Here is a 14,272-nt window from a genome sequence, read left to right as displayed (position 1 = left end):
GCAATTTGTGCGTGCTAAGAAACACATGTAACACTACAGCCTTTCAAAGTCATCTGCTATTCCCTTGACTTGCAATGCAGATTATCCAAATGCGGATCCCTGAGTGCTCTCTGATACACAACTCCAGTAAATATTTACAATCCCTCTCTTCCTATTTTGGGTTGAAATATGCTAAAAGGATGCACAGGGGGTGCCTCAGCATCTTACAGACTCTTCTCTTTGGTCAGCAAAAGCGAAATCCTGCTGGAGTGACAGCCAAAAGTGTGTTGCAGTCTCACCCTTCTGGAAAGATTCAAACCCCCACACTTAACTCTGATTTTTTAAAAAAAAATGCATAAAACTAAAGTGTGGGGCAGAACCTTCTTCAGTGTTTTGATTTTTCACATCTCTTTTCCCTTTGGTGGGGATTACCAAGATAAGCTAACAGAGATGGACACTCCCTATTTCTTAGGGTCTATCCCCTCAGAAGGGAGAACCAATCTTAGGAAAACACAAACCTTGGTTGTTTAGGATGCACGTGGCTGTGCATACTTCCTTGTTGGTACCTCATTTTCCTGAGCCAGTGCTATAGGGATGAGGTGATGACTTGGCCCACAGGCCTGGTCACACCTGGCTGGACTTGGATGTGAGATCCTGAGGAAACCTGAGCACAGGTTGGGTGGGGACTGTGGGTCCTGCTGACAAGTCCCCGAGGTGATGGGGACCAGGAACTCAGGACTCACCACAGCACACTGCAGCGGGGATGTCTTTAGAGATGGGTCAGGTATGAACCCCAGCTGCCACAACTGTTTTACCACATTTGCTGGAAGTGGATGGGATGGACTTACCCCTGGGTCTGCTGGGGATGGCACAGGGGGTTGCTCTGCTTTTGGCTCTGGAAACAGAAAGGAGCATTGGACTCTGCAGGAGCCCAAAGAAGCAAAAAACATGGTACTTGGATGCAGCTGAGCACAGCTGGACATGCTGATGGTGGGTTTGCAAAAGCCCAGACAGTTCCTGCTGTATGTGTTTCTGCTGCATGATTCTCTGCCAAACCTCTGTTTAGCAGCACTGGGAACTCCACTGAGCAAGCACAGAGCAGGTAGGAGGAGATAACTCAGGTATAGGACTATACATGCAAGTATGGTACAGATCTCTGCCTGACTCAAATCCATGAATAGAAACTGCTGCTCTGAGCTCCACCCTTGCCCACAGGGCAAAAGCATAGCTCGCATCTGAATAATTCCTGAAAATCTCAGCTGCTACCATCTCCAAATCAGAGCAACAACAGGAGCTGAAGCCAAGTGCTCTGAATATTTTCTTCCAAAATACCCAGGAGAGCACAGCTATATGCAACAGAGACATTTACACAGTGTTTGAGGCAACATTTCTAGTCTTAGCAGACAGAGAGGTGCCAGGAAATGATTCTACTCCCCAGGCAGGACTCAAACCACAGCATAGCCAGGGCTGTGAGGCCGTGATTATCACATTGATCTTTTCAGCCCCACTCCATGCAGCATCAAGCAAGAGTTAAGTGAGGACTCTCATCCAAGATACTCCTCTTAGCTACTGCTGTGTGTTGTAGTGCAGTGAATACTACAAAGGCAATGTCCCTGCCCAGACTGTCCCTGAGAACAGGGTCAGACCCTAACCACAGTAAATAGCCTTCAGTTCCCCCCCTTCCTTCAAATGTAGTGATGTAATGCAGAACAGTTTGACGAGCCAGTGTTGCCCTGTTTCCATGGGATTGGAAGTGCAGGGAAGAGGGGGAATACTTCCAGACTGCTGCCCAGATTGGTCAGGGAAAGGGGCTCTCACCTGGAGAAGAAGCACTGAGAGAAGGCACTGCAAAACTTGTGACTGATTTACCAAGGGGTGCAGGAACAGAAGAAAGCAAGACTCCTTTAAGAGGGGTAAGAGATGGCATGTTCCCCAATCAGATGTGACAGATAAAGGTTAACCTTTCAGTCTTCATGGCTCTACCTGCTATATGAGTTGCCCTATCAATGCCTCCAACCCTAAACAGCTGCTTGCTGGCCATTCCCCGCTCTTTACAGCGCCTCTCCTCAAAGGTCTCACGTCCCAAAAGGAGCTAATCTGGGCCCACAGACATCACCAAAGTCACCCCTGTGTACAAGGCCAAAACATCCACTCTCTCCTCTACAAAAGGCTTGCACTGGGCAGCAAATGGTACTTAAGGGGTGGGATCCCAAGCCTGATCCTCTGTGAACTCCGTGCCACTGGGACATTTGTCTAACACATCTTTTAGCATTTTTCCTCCAGCACCCTCATTTATTTCCTTTTGCAATGTCAGTTTGCCCAGCCAGCTCAATGAATAATTCAGCACCATTAAGCACGTGCCAGAGCTCTTTCAGCACTTAGTAGGATCAGCTCTTTGGTCCTTTTCTCCATTTAAACTTCATTCCAACATAATCGCCCTTTCATTGCTGCTGGAGGAGCAAGATCTACAAGTAAAAAGCACATTGGCATAGCTATATGGAAATATAACTATATATATGGAAATCACCCCTTTGATAGGACTGGTGTGCTGCTAACCATTCTGATGGATGCAGGGTGCCTTGCTGCTCCTGCTAACTGCTGCTTTGAATGATGGAAAAAGCTGCCTTTTTTTTTTTTTACAGACATCTGTTGGATGTAATGTTCAATAACCAGGCAATAAAGATGATTTCACAAACCAGAATTCAGAAAAACCTGAGGTCATTTCCTGGTTTTGTTGTGCATTCCTGGTGTTATTGCAGTGAAATCAGTTCATCACACACAACAAATCAGTTAATCATACAATGAATTAGCCAATCTCAGCCCTTTTTCAGCAGCTTTTCTAGACAAAAGGGTGTGCACGTGTTTCAGTGTCCCGTCTGTAAGATAATACTCATCTCCTTCCTTGCTTTGCCTGGAGGTTTGGACAGTGCCACTGTCCCTTGCTGCCAACATGCAGTGCTGGGAAAACTGGGGCTCTCAGCATGGGCAAAACCTGTGAGTTCACTGCTTCCAGCAGTCCTGTCACTGTGACTGAATCATCTTTACTCCAAACCCCCAAAATGGCACTACTGAGTATGGACAGGCCCTTTCCCTGCAAGGACCAAGGTCTGTTTCTCTGGAACATCAGATATAACTGCACACACAGTTCTGGGCCAGTTTGCATGATCACCATGTCTGAGAGCACCAGGCAGCAGGGTCAGTGTGTAACACCCAGCTGTAGTGACTGTCTGTGCACATGAAGTGTAGGGGTGAGTTCTTGTTTCAGAAGGCAACATTTGCTACTATGGCTTTTATTAAATCCCACTCATTTTATGACTCCCTGGTTGGAGCAATAAACCTTTGACTTTCAGCTAAGGGTATACGAAGTCCTGCTGTTCCAGCAGCAGCAGCAGCAAAGCTCCAGTGCAGGCATCCCAGACAAAAAGGGAAGGCAGCCCACCCATTCTCTGCCTTTGGGAAGTAACTCCCATTCTTTGGAACAACTGCACTTAACCTGAGCAAGTAAGCATAGCTGCTTGTGTTTCAATGGTACATTAATTGACAAAGTAACCTTCAGAAATCCTGACTATTGATCTCCTCTGGCTTTTCTGTGAGCTCTCCTACCTTGCTGGTTGCCCAGATACAGCCCAACAGTTTTGTTGATGCTATCAGCATTTCATCAGGGTGTATTGCAAGGACTCCCCCCTGCCTCTGTAAGGAACTGTCTATATTTCCAAAGGAGAGCAGAAAAACCTGTCTGTGCAACCCCTGCCTCTGCCAGCATCACCCAGTGAGTGAGCAGAGCTCCTGGGCTGCTTTGAAGTGAGTCGGTGTGAAAACAGTGTCTGTGGGATTGTCAGAGGCTGGGTTTAGATCTTACACCACTGTGGATCCCAAGTAGCACCAAGCAAGGCAGAGTGTTTATACCAGCTGTGATGGTACGAGACCTTGAAAATCTGAATTTGCTTTATCCCTTGAATTTTACAATCTCATTGCACCCTCTATTCAAAAGATAAGCAGCAAACATCAAAAGCTGTTTCCCTGCAAATTGTTCTTTAGGATCCATTTTGAAAGGGGACAGTCTTTACCGAGATTTCTGCTTTACCTGGCAATCTGGATAGTCTAATGCCAAATCCTTAATGCAAGCTCAATTTGCTGCCTCGGAAGCCTTATCTCTCTCTCTCTTTAGGACATGGATTTTTGCAAAGGTAATACTGATTATCTGTGTCCTTTTAGTGCCTCTCAAGTTACCCCAGCTCAGAGGACTCCTGAGGTCATCTCTTGCTGTAGTTTGCACTCTTATAAACTGAGTCGTGGGATTATTTTCATATGAACTGTGAGAAAGCTTGTACATCTTTTCCAGTGATGTTGGAGAACTGCAGGAAAGTACTGGAGGATTGGCAGCACCCAGATGGACCTAATCAGTTTTCCTGATACAGAGGACTCCTTACAGCTGCACATGGAGCAAACTCCACCTGCTGAAACCTTTGGAAGAGATCACCAATTCCAAATAAAACCTTATGGCACCAGCTGGGAAAGGGTTTCTCTGAGAAAGTGACACCAAAGGGCTTTCAGTGCATAGACCTGTGAGTTAAGCTGAAGCTGCAAGGAAGATAAACTCTAGAATGAGGTTTATGGTTAAGAGAAGCAACCCAACTAGCAGGGCTTTTTCGCCACAAAATATTCCCTGCTGTGTAAGGTAGCCTGAAATCAGTCATGATTTGTGTCCTCTGAGCCCTGAACAAGCAGGAAACGAAAGCTCAGCCCTCTTGAATGGAGAAACACCTATTTCACAAGCATAAGGACCTTTGTATGCCAAATTTTCATAAACGATGCTCAGCTGGAGCCTCCCTGACTCAAAGCACTTGTGAAATCTATCATCACTTCCAAAATGGCAAACCTTCACTTTCATTGCTACAGCTGATTTAAGCAACCTTGACATCCCCAGATGTCCCCACCACAGGCAGGATTGTGTCTGGCAGACCTGTGGTGGAGGCAGAAGATTATTGGCATCCAAACCAACCTGTCTTCTTGTAGCATTAGTTTTTTTCCATACTGGTTTGTATTCCTCACACAGAAGTAAAATGCTGCAAATGCAGAACACCAGAATGACCTCTCACTGCTGCAGCTCCCATGTAACCACCGAGCTGCTGGTCAGAGCCAGAGGGGAAAGGGAGAGTATCTGTGATACCTCTCTGGAAAAAATAGCAGACTAAATTATCCAGGTTGGGTAAAGGTCAAGAGAGTTAGAAAAAAATATACTGCAGAGGAGTAAAACAAAGAAAAGTGGTAACCAAGGTAAGATTAAAAGTGACAAGAACATGAGACACTTTCTTCATGGGGGGATTCAAGACCTTTGGATTGTTAGACCATTATATGTCTTGTATTTTCTACATTGTTGTGAACTGACATGAGCTCAGCAGCCTCCCAAGAAAAAGAAAAAACTAAATCCCCTTTTCAGTCAATATTGCTATTATGTCCCAATCAGCAGTGCACTCACAAGCTAAGGAAAAACACCAGTAAAATCAATACCCACCTCCAGGTTTTATTCCCAAAGGAAACCTATCGCACGCACGCCCACCCTTCTCTACAATCAAATACATTCATTCTAACCTCATGCTATCTATAAGACACAAATAGCAGTACTTAGGGAAGTCCTTATTCTGCTTAACATCTGAAAAATTAGAGCCATCCTGAAACAGGTAGACACACTCAGAAATTTGTATTCCACCTTGTCTTGAGACCTAGAGATGTATCCCCAGAGCTTAATCATAAATCTAAATCAGTCCCGAAAGGAGTCCAAACTCTTCATTTGAATTAATCAATGAAACTGGTGAAAACACATGATTCCCAGCTCACAAAACATTGCAGAGATTCAGAAACAGCATTTCTTGATCAAAAAGCAAAATGTTCCAGAAGTTCCCTGCAAAGCACTAAATTTAGGAGAGGACTGCATTGACAAGCAAAACATTCTGTGTTAATAAAAGCAAAGTGTTTTGATTTTTTCTTCACCTAATCTGTACTTTAGTATATAAAGTTCCCTAAGTACCTTCTGAGCTAAAAACCTGAATTGGTGTGGATGTCTCATCTCTGGAAGTGTTCAAGGCCAGGTTGGATGGGGCTTGGAGCAACCTGATCTAATGGAAGGTGACCCTGCTCATAGGAGAGGATTGGAACTAGATGATCTTTAAGGTCCCTTCCAACACAAATTATTCAGTGATTCTATGAAAGATCTTTAATATAATTTACAAAAAAGCCTTGCAGGTCATATAACTTTTCTACTTCATTATATACAGCTTGGGGTTTTTTTTCCTTTCATGTTTCTGTATACCCAGAATAAACATCCATCCTTACCACATATTGTGTCAGCCACAGAAAAGCCATCATTGCTGGCTTAGAGATGTTAGATTTCTCTGTCAATAACAGATCTCTGAGGTCTGCTGGAGTGTCCAGGCAAAGCATTGCTAGATCAAGGCCTCTGCAAAATCTGGCCCCCATCAGCTTGTCAGTGTCACAGCCTTCTCTGAAAGCTGAGTCATGGATCACTGACAGCCAGAGACATTGAAAGGGACACAGTGTCAAGATCTTGGCCTTTGAAATGTGATTTTGCAGCTGAGGTGTGTCTGAATAAACAGAAAAATCACTCCTGAAGAGAGCCTTCCCCAGGAAGAGAACTGAGCCAGCCTTGGGTGCTTGTCTTGGCAGGACATGGATATGGGTATGGATATGGATATGGATATGGACATGGGCAGAGCAAGCAGTGGGCTCCCAGAATCAGGTCTTTGCACATAACACATCTTGCTTCTCCATGCCTCTTGTCAGCAGGTACCTGTTTGTAAGATACCCACCAACTTGCTGTGCTTGGCTTAGACTTGGCCATTCATGGCTTTGATATTTAAACATTTGACGTAACCATCAGGCGCCTGCACAAAGTTAAACGAGTGGATTCGGGGGGGGGGAGTTTGTTTGGTTGTTTTTTACTGGTCACTATGTAATCTTGACTTGGCAGAAGTGTTTTGTAAACACCATCTTTTGTCGTATTTATCAGAATGGTTTGTACACTTTTGTTTGAGTGCTACGACTGATGACAGCTCGTCAGAGGCAGCGCCTTGCTCTGAAAGGGAAGATATATGAAAACAGAAGTATAAAGCCTGTAATTTTTTATAGCTCAGTACTTAACACATACAGGCAGTGGAGTAGAGAGCAGTCCCAAGAGAAGACATATGATCCTCCTACATTAAGCTATGCCCAATTTTAAAAGCACCTCTGAGCATCCAGTCACTGTGGTTAAGACAGTTTGACACATACGCATTAGAAGTTTGACCTTACCCAATAGATGGGAAGTAATTTCCATGAAAATAGACAAAAATCAGGGGAGTAAACAGATGCTAGAGGTGAACTGGGCCAAATACTCAGGCTATGGATAACACAGGTTGTGAACTGAAGGCGTGGGATTTACTGAGGCATTTCTGAAGGTCATATCAAGGTCACGCTCTGGTAAATGTACATGGTTCTAACTGCTCGAGGGATTATTGCAGTAATCACCACTGCAGTAATCCCAGCCACTGCCCAGGCAAACCATTATCTGGGGAGAAAATCCCCTGTTCTTTGCTTTGTTCTGATCCTTTCCAGGGTTCATGCATCTCCTCTAAGTGACCACTCCTCACTTAGGAGACCCTGCTATGCTCCCACCAAACCAGGACTCCAGGAAGAACTCCACAGTCAGCATCTGACTATCCATCAGCTCTTCTTGTCCCCTCTGCAACCACTCCTGAGGCCAGAAAGGGCCAAACTCACTCCTTCCTGAAAAAAAAGGGGTCTGAGAGGAGTGAAGAGAAATCATGTACGACACAAACCTGCTGGTGTGTACACTATTCATTTCCACCACCACAACCTGCACGTCTCCAGGTTTCTCCTGCTCAGCTCTGGTGGAGTTATCACAGCTTGATGGGTATAACAAGCTGTAAGGTGGCAACTGAATTGTATGAGCTGGCCAGAAATGTGGGGAGGTGAGCTACAGCCTGGTTCAAAGGCTGTAGCTGTGAAGTTCCCCCTCCTCCTCCATGGGCAGAGGAACATGCCCATGAGTTGCTGCTGGGATGAGGAAACTCCTCCAGTCACAGTGGCTGGAGATGACGTCTCCCCATTGCCTCAGTTGTCCAGAAGTCTCTGCAGTGAGACCTTGTGAGTGTGTCTGCAGAGCCCATGTCATCACAGCTCCCTCTTTATGTCCTATCACGTGTTCAGTTATTTTTTAGATTCCTTGAATGGAGAGAAAGCTGAATGGCAAAGCAGATGGAAACCAAGACCTCTCAGTCTGCCATCTACTGCTAAACCTCCCAAAATACCAAGACTGTACCATGGAAAGGTGAATCCCTGGTACAAAACTGTTGTCTGCAAGACAATCACCCCTCACTCTGCTGTGGCTCTGCATGCCTCAGATGCTTTCATTTAAAACTCTTTTCTTACTCTTTATTGGCCATTTTGATCAATCTAGCCAAAAATAGCTAATTGACCATTTTTGCCATAATTTCAAGTTCTCAATTTCTCAAAAATAGAAAAAATTATCATAGTTAAATTCATTTTTCCATTAGGCTTCTCCAACTCTTCAAAATTTCCTCCATTGCTATTCTCATGCAGAAAATTAAGAGTCAAATGACTTCAAGTAGGGAAACTTCAGTCAGCACAGCCTGTTGCATAAGTCTGAATAGACATTTCCAAGTTGTATGGAAGAGATTCCTCTTGCAGCAATGGAACTCAATATCATAGAACCATAAAATCATTAAGGTCGGGAAAGATCTCTGAGTCCAAACATTAATGCAGCATCACCACGTTCACCACTAAATCATGTGCCCAAGTGCCTCCACACACTTTTTGAACACTTCTAGGGATGGTGAATCTACCACTTCCCTGGGCAGCCTATTCCAATACCTGAGCACCCTTCCTGTGAATAGATTTTCCCTCATAACCAATTTAAACCTCCCCTGACACAGCTTGAGGCCATTTCCTCTTGTCCTGTCACTTGTTACCTGGGAGAAGAGATTGACCCCCACCTGGTTACAACCTCCTGTCAGGGAGTTATAGAGAATTACAGGGTACCCCCTGAGCCTCTTTTTCTCTGGGATAATGTTGTGCTGCTGCAGTGGGCTCTAGAAGCCCAGTCCCAGCCTGTAGGGCAGGCAGTAATCCATCATCAGCATGGATGATCTCCATGAAAGTAACCTCCAAGGATTCAACCACTGGCAGAAAAGAACAGAGGGAACAACAAGACAGTTCAGAAAGCTCCAAAACGTGACCACATAGGGGAAAAAATTAAGAAACTAGAATTGCTTAGCCTAAAGCAAAGAAGGATGGAAGAACAGCCAACTGTTCTTGATACAGACCTGGGAGCTGGTAGAGGATCTGCCAACAGAGGCCTTTCCAAATGAGTCACAAGCATCTGTCAAGAGTGCTCTACCAGGAATCCTGGCTGAGGGCCAGGAGATGGGCTCTCAGGACCTTGTGAAGTTCCTGCCAGCCCACTCTGTCTGAAGATACACTGAGTGGTATCTGTTCTTTACCCTGCTCTGTGCTGTGCCTGCAGCTAATGGTGCTGAGGCATCATCACGCAACTGACCCAGATTTTCAGTCTCCAGCTCTCAGCTATCCCAAAACCTCTGCCTTTGCTGAGAAGATGGACAGGCCAACAGATCCTGAGCAACCTGACCAAATTGCTTTGAGAGCAAAGGGTTGTGCCAGAGACTTCCATGGGTCCCTTCTCACCTGAATTGTTCCATGTGTGAGACAAGTCCACAGAGGTTCACCAATCTACTCCAAGATTTCATGGGAAGGCCAGAACTAGATTCACATGTTTACTTCTCTGGACAGATTTTATCCCACTCCTCCTACAGCATCACAAGGTGCAGATGCTCCACCCACAGGCAGGACATCCCTCTCCCATACACCTTTTCCAAGCAGGGACTTTCCAAAGGATGCAAAGCTACCCCATAAAAAGCAAACTGAAGCACGCAAAACAGATGGGCCAGGGTGTGGAGGCACTTACAGCAGATGGCACTAAAATATTAAACTAACATTGCCGTATGCTTAAGCCTTGGCCTGGCTTGCTGCTGATTGCAGAGCCAGCTTGGTGAGAGCATGCAGATGAGAAATGAGCCTCAGATTGCTAAATCACCCAACCAAACACCCCCTTCCCATGGAAAAATGCCTCACTAGCAACTCCACCAGCAGCAGGGACGTGCTATTGCAATGCAGACAATGTTTAGCTGAACAAAAATCATTCCCAATAACTTCAGATCTTTCCTGGATCTCTGCTGGAGAACCACCTCCTTGAGAAACTGTGCAAAATCAGTTTGTCAGTGGCACCAAGTGGGGGAATACAGTGAGAAATCAAAGGAGAAACACCCACACTGCTTAGTGTTTGCCCACTGTGTGATGGGGCAGCACAAGAGGCACCAGGGAGAAGGGAAAACACATTCTTCAACCCAGGGAATTCACCAGTGTCACTCCAAAATCAGAAGTGATCCTGACTGCAGCTTGTGACACCACCTGAGAGACACCAGTCCATCACATAAAAATGGGTGGCCCTGAACCCTGGTGTCCCTCATGGGGGCTCAGAGCCACAGCTGCCACCAAGGGTGTGTTTTAAGGACATGCCCTTGTAGGAGACTAACCAGAGTAATGCTATGAAAGCATAAGAGTAATGCTATGAAAGCATAAGGCATCAAAAACAGAATGCCTCCTAGCAGGGTGGCATAGGACTGTGCTGCAGAATAATGCACTTGAAATTATTAATTTTGACTGTGTTTTCATCAGGATCCTGCCTGGAGACTGGGTCCTGACAGTTGTGTCATCTAACATGTGAGTGACAGCCAACTCAACAGCCCCAGGCCTGTAGTTTCCTTTTCCTAAGTGAAATTTTGCCGTAAAATAAAAAGAAAAACAAAGTAACCATTACTATGAATGTCCACATCTCTTTCTTTTTTTTATAACTTGGGCTCAGACATCTGATCTGAAAGGTAATAAGCTGCATTTCATGCAATGGATCAAGAAGAGATCTAATACTGTCACTGAAGGAGAGGCTGAGGAGAGACAAATTGCTCCAGCATAAGGGAATTCTGCCCAGGACCAGGTCCACAGGCTGTGGGACACCAGCCAGGCCTCCCTGTCAGAGAGGAACCGGCAGGCACTACGAGAGAAGACAGGAAAGGACTCAGCCAAGAAGCTCCTTCCCAGCTTGCCTTGGTCCAGGCTTCTTTTGGGCTTCTTGCGGACTTCTCCAGGCCAAGGGATGCATATTTCCAGCACAGCAGGTCTTTTCCTGAAATTTCCTGTATGCCCAAGCCATGTAGAAGCCCAGAACATAATAAAACAAAAATAAAAAAGAAACTGAGCTGGCACCCTCCCTTGAGCCACAGCCAGATGTGCTCTAAGCCCTGTTGCATAAGGGCTGTGTCCACCTCTGGGAGGAGATGCCAGGAGTGATGTGAGGGCAGCAACAGCCAAGCAGCAGATGTTTGGCCACAGCTCTGCCTTCCCCTCTGTGCTCTGCAGGAGGAAAAGGAGTTGGCAGTACTAACACAGGTAGCAACTGCAAAACTCCGGCCGAAGCCAAGCCTGTGTTGCATCAAGCAAGGCGATTGTTCTGACCACGTGGAAAAGTGGGAGAGGCTGCTTGGCAGTTCATGGCATGGGAAGAGCTCCACTCTATGAAATCATGACAGTCAGCCCCAGTAAAATGGAGGTAGGAAGTCACTGCCCATTTTTGTTATTGCCACTGGATGGCAATAGACGTTAAGCAGAGACATTGAGTTATCACTGCGCAAACCACACATGCACTTGCTGTGCTCCACCTTGTTATTTAGGGGGATGGCCCTGGTTTCAGCACGTCTGGCAGATACAGCAGAAAGGTCTCTGAGGCAGGAAGCCACAGACTGGCAGCAACACAATCAGCAAGACTGTTCCTGGGGCCAGGTTGTACGCTGGGCTTTCCCTTTGCACGGCTTCACGTATTTCCTGCACTCAAAATCAATTTTTGTCTTGCCAGCCCAGGGCAAACATTTCTGATGAGCCATGACAAGTGTATTTAATGCCATGGATAGGAGTCAAAAAACACTTGGTGGGAATAAAGTATCAACAGTGAAATAGTTAATGTTTCCATGTGAAACTATTGACTGACTGTTTTTAAATTACATATACCTGGCCAGAGGCCACAGAAAGATCTATAGCAGGGTGTCAGAAACACAGCCAGGCATATTGAATAGCTTCATTTGATCATCAGTTTCCTAATGAATCTCCAGAAGTGCTGGGCTAGCACTGCTTGCTGTGGCCATAGGGGATCAGTCCCCACCTGGACTCCATGAACATCTTTAAAACCTTGCCTTAAGAAGGATGTGCAGTGGTAGCATAACACTTCCAATGTGATGTGTAACAAAGAGGTAACAGGAAACAATTAAGGCTTTTCTGTTTTCTATTTTTAAGAAGTTCATAGTCACATTTTGTTAGTATTCTTTTAATGACAGATAACTATAATTAAGTTAATTCTCTTAATGAATGATGACACTGCTCCTGCATGATGACATCGCTCTGCTGCACCTCTGCTGTGTGCCACTGCCACATCTCCCTCTGTTCTCATCACTTGGGCCAAGTGTGGCCGGGGCCAAATGCCTGCCAGGTGCATCTGAGTTGGTGTATGATACATATGTGATGCCATGATGTAAAGCTCTGCCAGGACCTCAAGCTGATGTTATGAAAGCTGTTCCTGTCCTCTTGGATGTGCTCTGCCCCATCATTTCCCTGCCAGCCAATGCAGATCCAGGCTGATGGATCTTGGGAGGATCCATGAGGGATGCTCTGGTTCCACCAAGCCACTTAACACGTCTTGCAGTTTACCTCTGATAACTGATAAACTGATGAAAGAGTTCATGTGAATCCTCTGAGTGAGTGTCGTGAAACAAGTCCTCCCAGAAGAAGAAACCCATACTCTACCTTCAACACAAAAATTTAACTACTCCCCAGACAGAGCAACCCACTCAGCAAGTACCTGTGACTGGAAGGCAGCGTAAACCAGACCCCACTGTCATCCACACTTTCTTATCTTGACCACACCTCCCCATACCTTGAAATCAGCTTTAAAAAAAGATATACAGGTTTTAGCAGCAATGCTCTTGAGAGGCTTTATGTTTTTGTTTTCCTTGCCTTAGGCACCAGAGTGTCTCAAGGGAGAAAAGCACATACTGAAATAGTCTTCTTTGCACCGCCAAGTAGCAATTAGCTGTCTTGTGAGGAAAAGTTCCTGCCACTACTGACTGTCCTATGGGAATAAAGATAGGAAACATGGACACACTGTGACACAAGGAGAAACACTGCTCATGCACGTGGATTTTCCCTGACCACCATATGAGAACAAGTCTCTGTTATCATCGGTTGGGCAATGACAGAAATTAGAAGGGACATGAAAGTTAGGCCCCAAAAAAATCTGAATACAATTAAGGGGGACTGGAAATTGTAACAGAGCCTGAAATCTCAAAATTGAGGGACAGGCCACTAGCTGCCCCTGTGATAGTCCCCAGTACAAGACCAAATTGCTAGTTGTCTGCCCAGAAAAACATACAACACGTGGTGGTTGCAGAGACCCAATGCCAGACACTGCAGGAACAGTGTTTAAGGTAAATTTAATCAGCCCTACAGCTGCTGTGGTTTGGGCAGGGGCTCATCTAGTCCTGCAAAAAAGGGAATTTGGGAAGGGGGAAAAAAATGGTCAGAGCTCATCCTGTTTGTGAGGGAGATGAGATGCACAGCATGACATTGCAAGCTCTGAGAATCTGGCAGGAAAACACACGAGCAATAATCATATGTTTCTTGTTCAACCTATTAATGTCATTAGTCCATTACTGCTAAGAATCAGTATTAACATATTTTTTTTTGTTGCAAATCTTGCAGCCCTCAGCACATCATGCAAGTTCGGGCTGTTTCCTCACTAGACTTGCATGCTTGAGTTCACAGCAATAGATAAATTGGTTTTAAGTGTGCCACTTTCACATTCCTGCCACATCTCCAGGCCATCGTGTGGGCAACCTCTGCACAAACGCAGACAGACAAAAAAGATGCTCTTTAAGCAGTGGGTGTGGGATTCTCCTCCTCCTCCAATCCCTATCCAGCTGTTTGCAAGGAAGCAGCAGCTCTCTGAGTTGCAAAACCAGCACCCGACAAGAGCCATGGGCAGTCGCTGCCCTCCAGCCCAGCTGGGGAGAAAACAGAGGGGCAGGCGTGGGGCAGCCCAGTGGCCCTCCCTTCCACACCAGCCTAGACAGCCAGA

General features: G+C 45.7%; 1 protein-coding gene across 1 annotated transcript in view; it reads right to left on the bottom strand.

Moving 5' to 3' along the window:
* The window catches only part of RTN1 (reticulon 1), a 120,536-nt gene that overhangs the window by 31,825 nt on the left and 74,439 nt on the right, over window positions 1-14,272 (bottom strand). The gene's annotated exons all lie outside the window — the stretch shown is intronic.

This window comes from Lepidothrix coronata, unplaced genomic scaffold, assembly GCF_001604755.1.
Source record: "Lepidothrix coronata isolate B3197 unplaced genomic scaffold, Lepidothrix_coronata-1.0 Scaffold196, whole genome shotgun sequence".
Lineage (NCBI taxonomy): Eukaryota > Metazoa > Chordata > Aves > Passeriformes > Pipridae > Lepidothrix > Lepidothrix coronata.
This window is presented reverse-complemented; position numbering and strand designations above follow the sequence as displayed.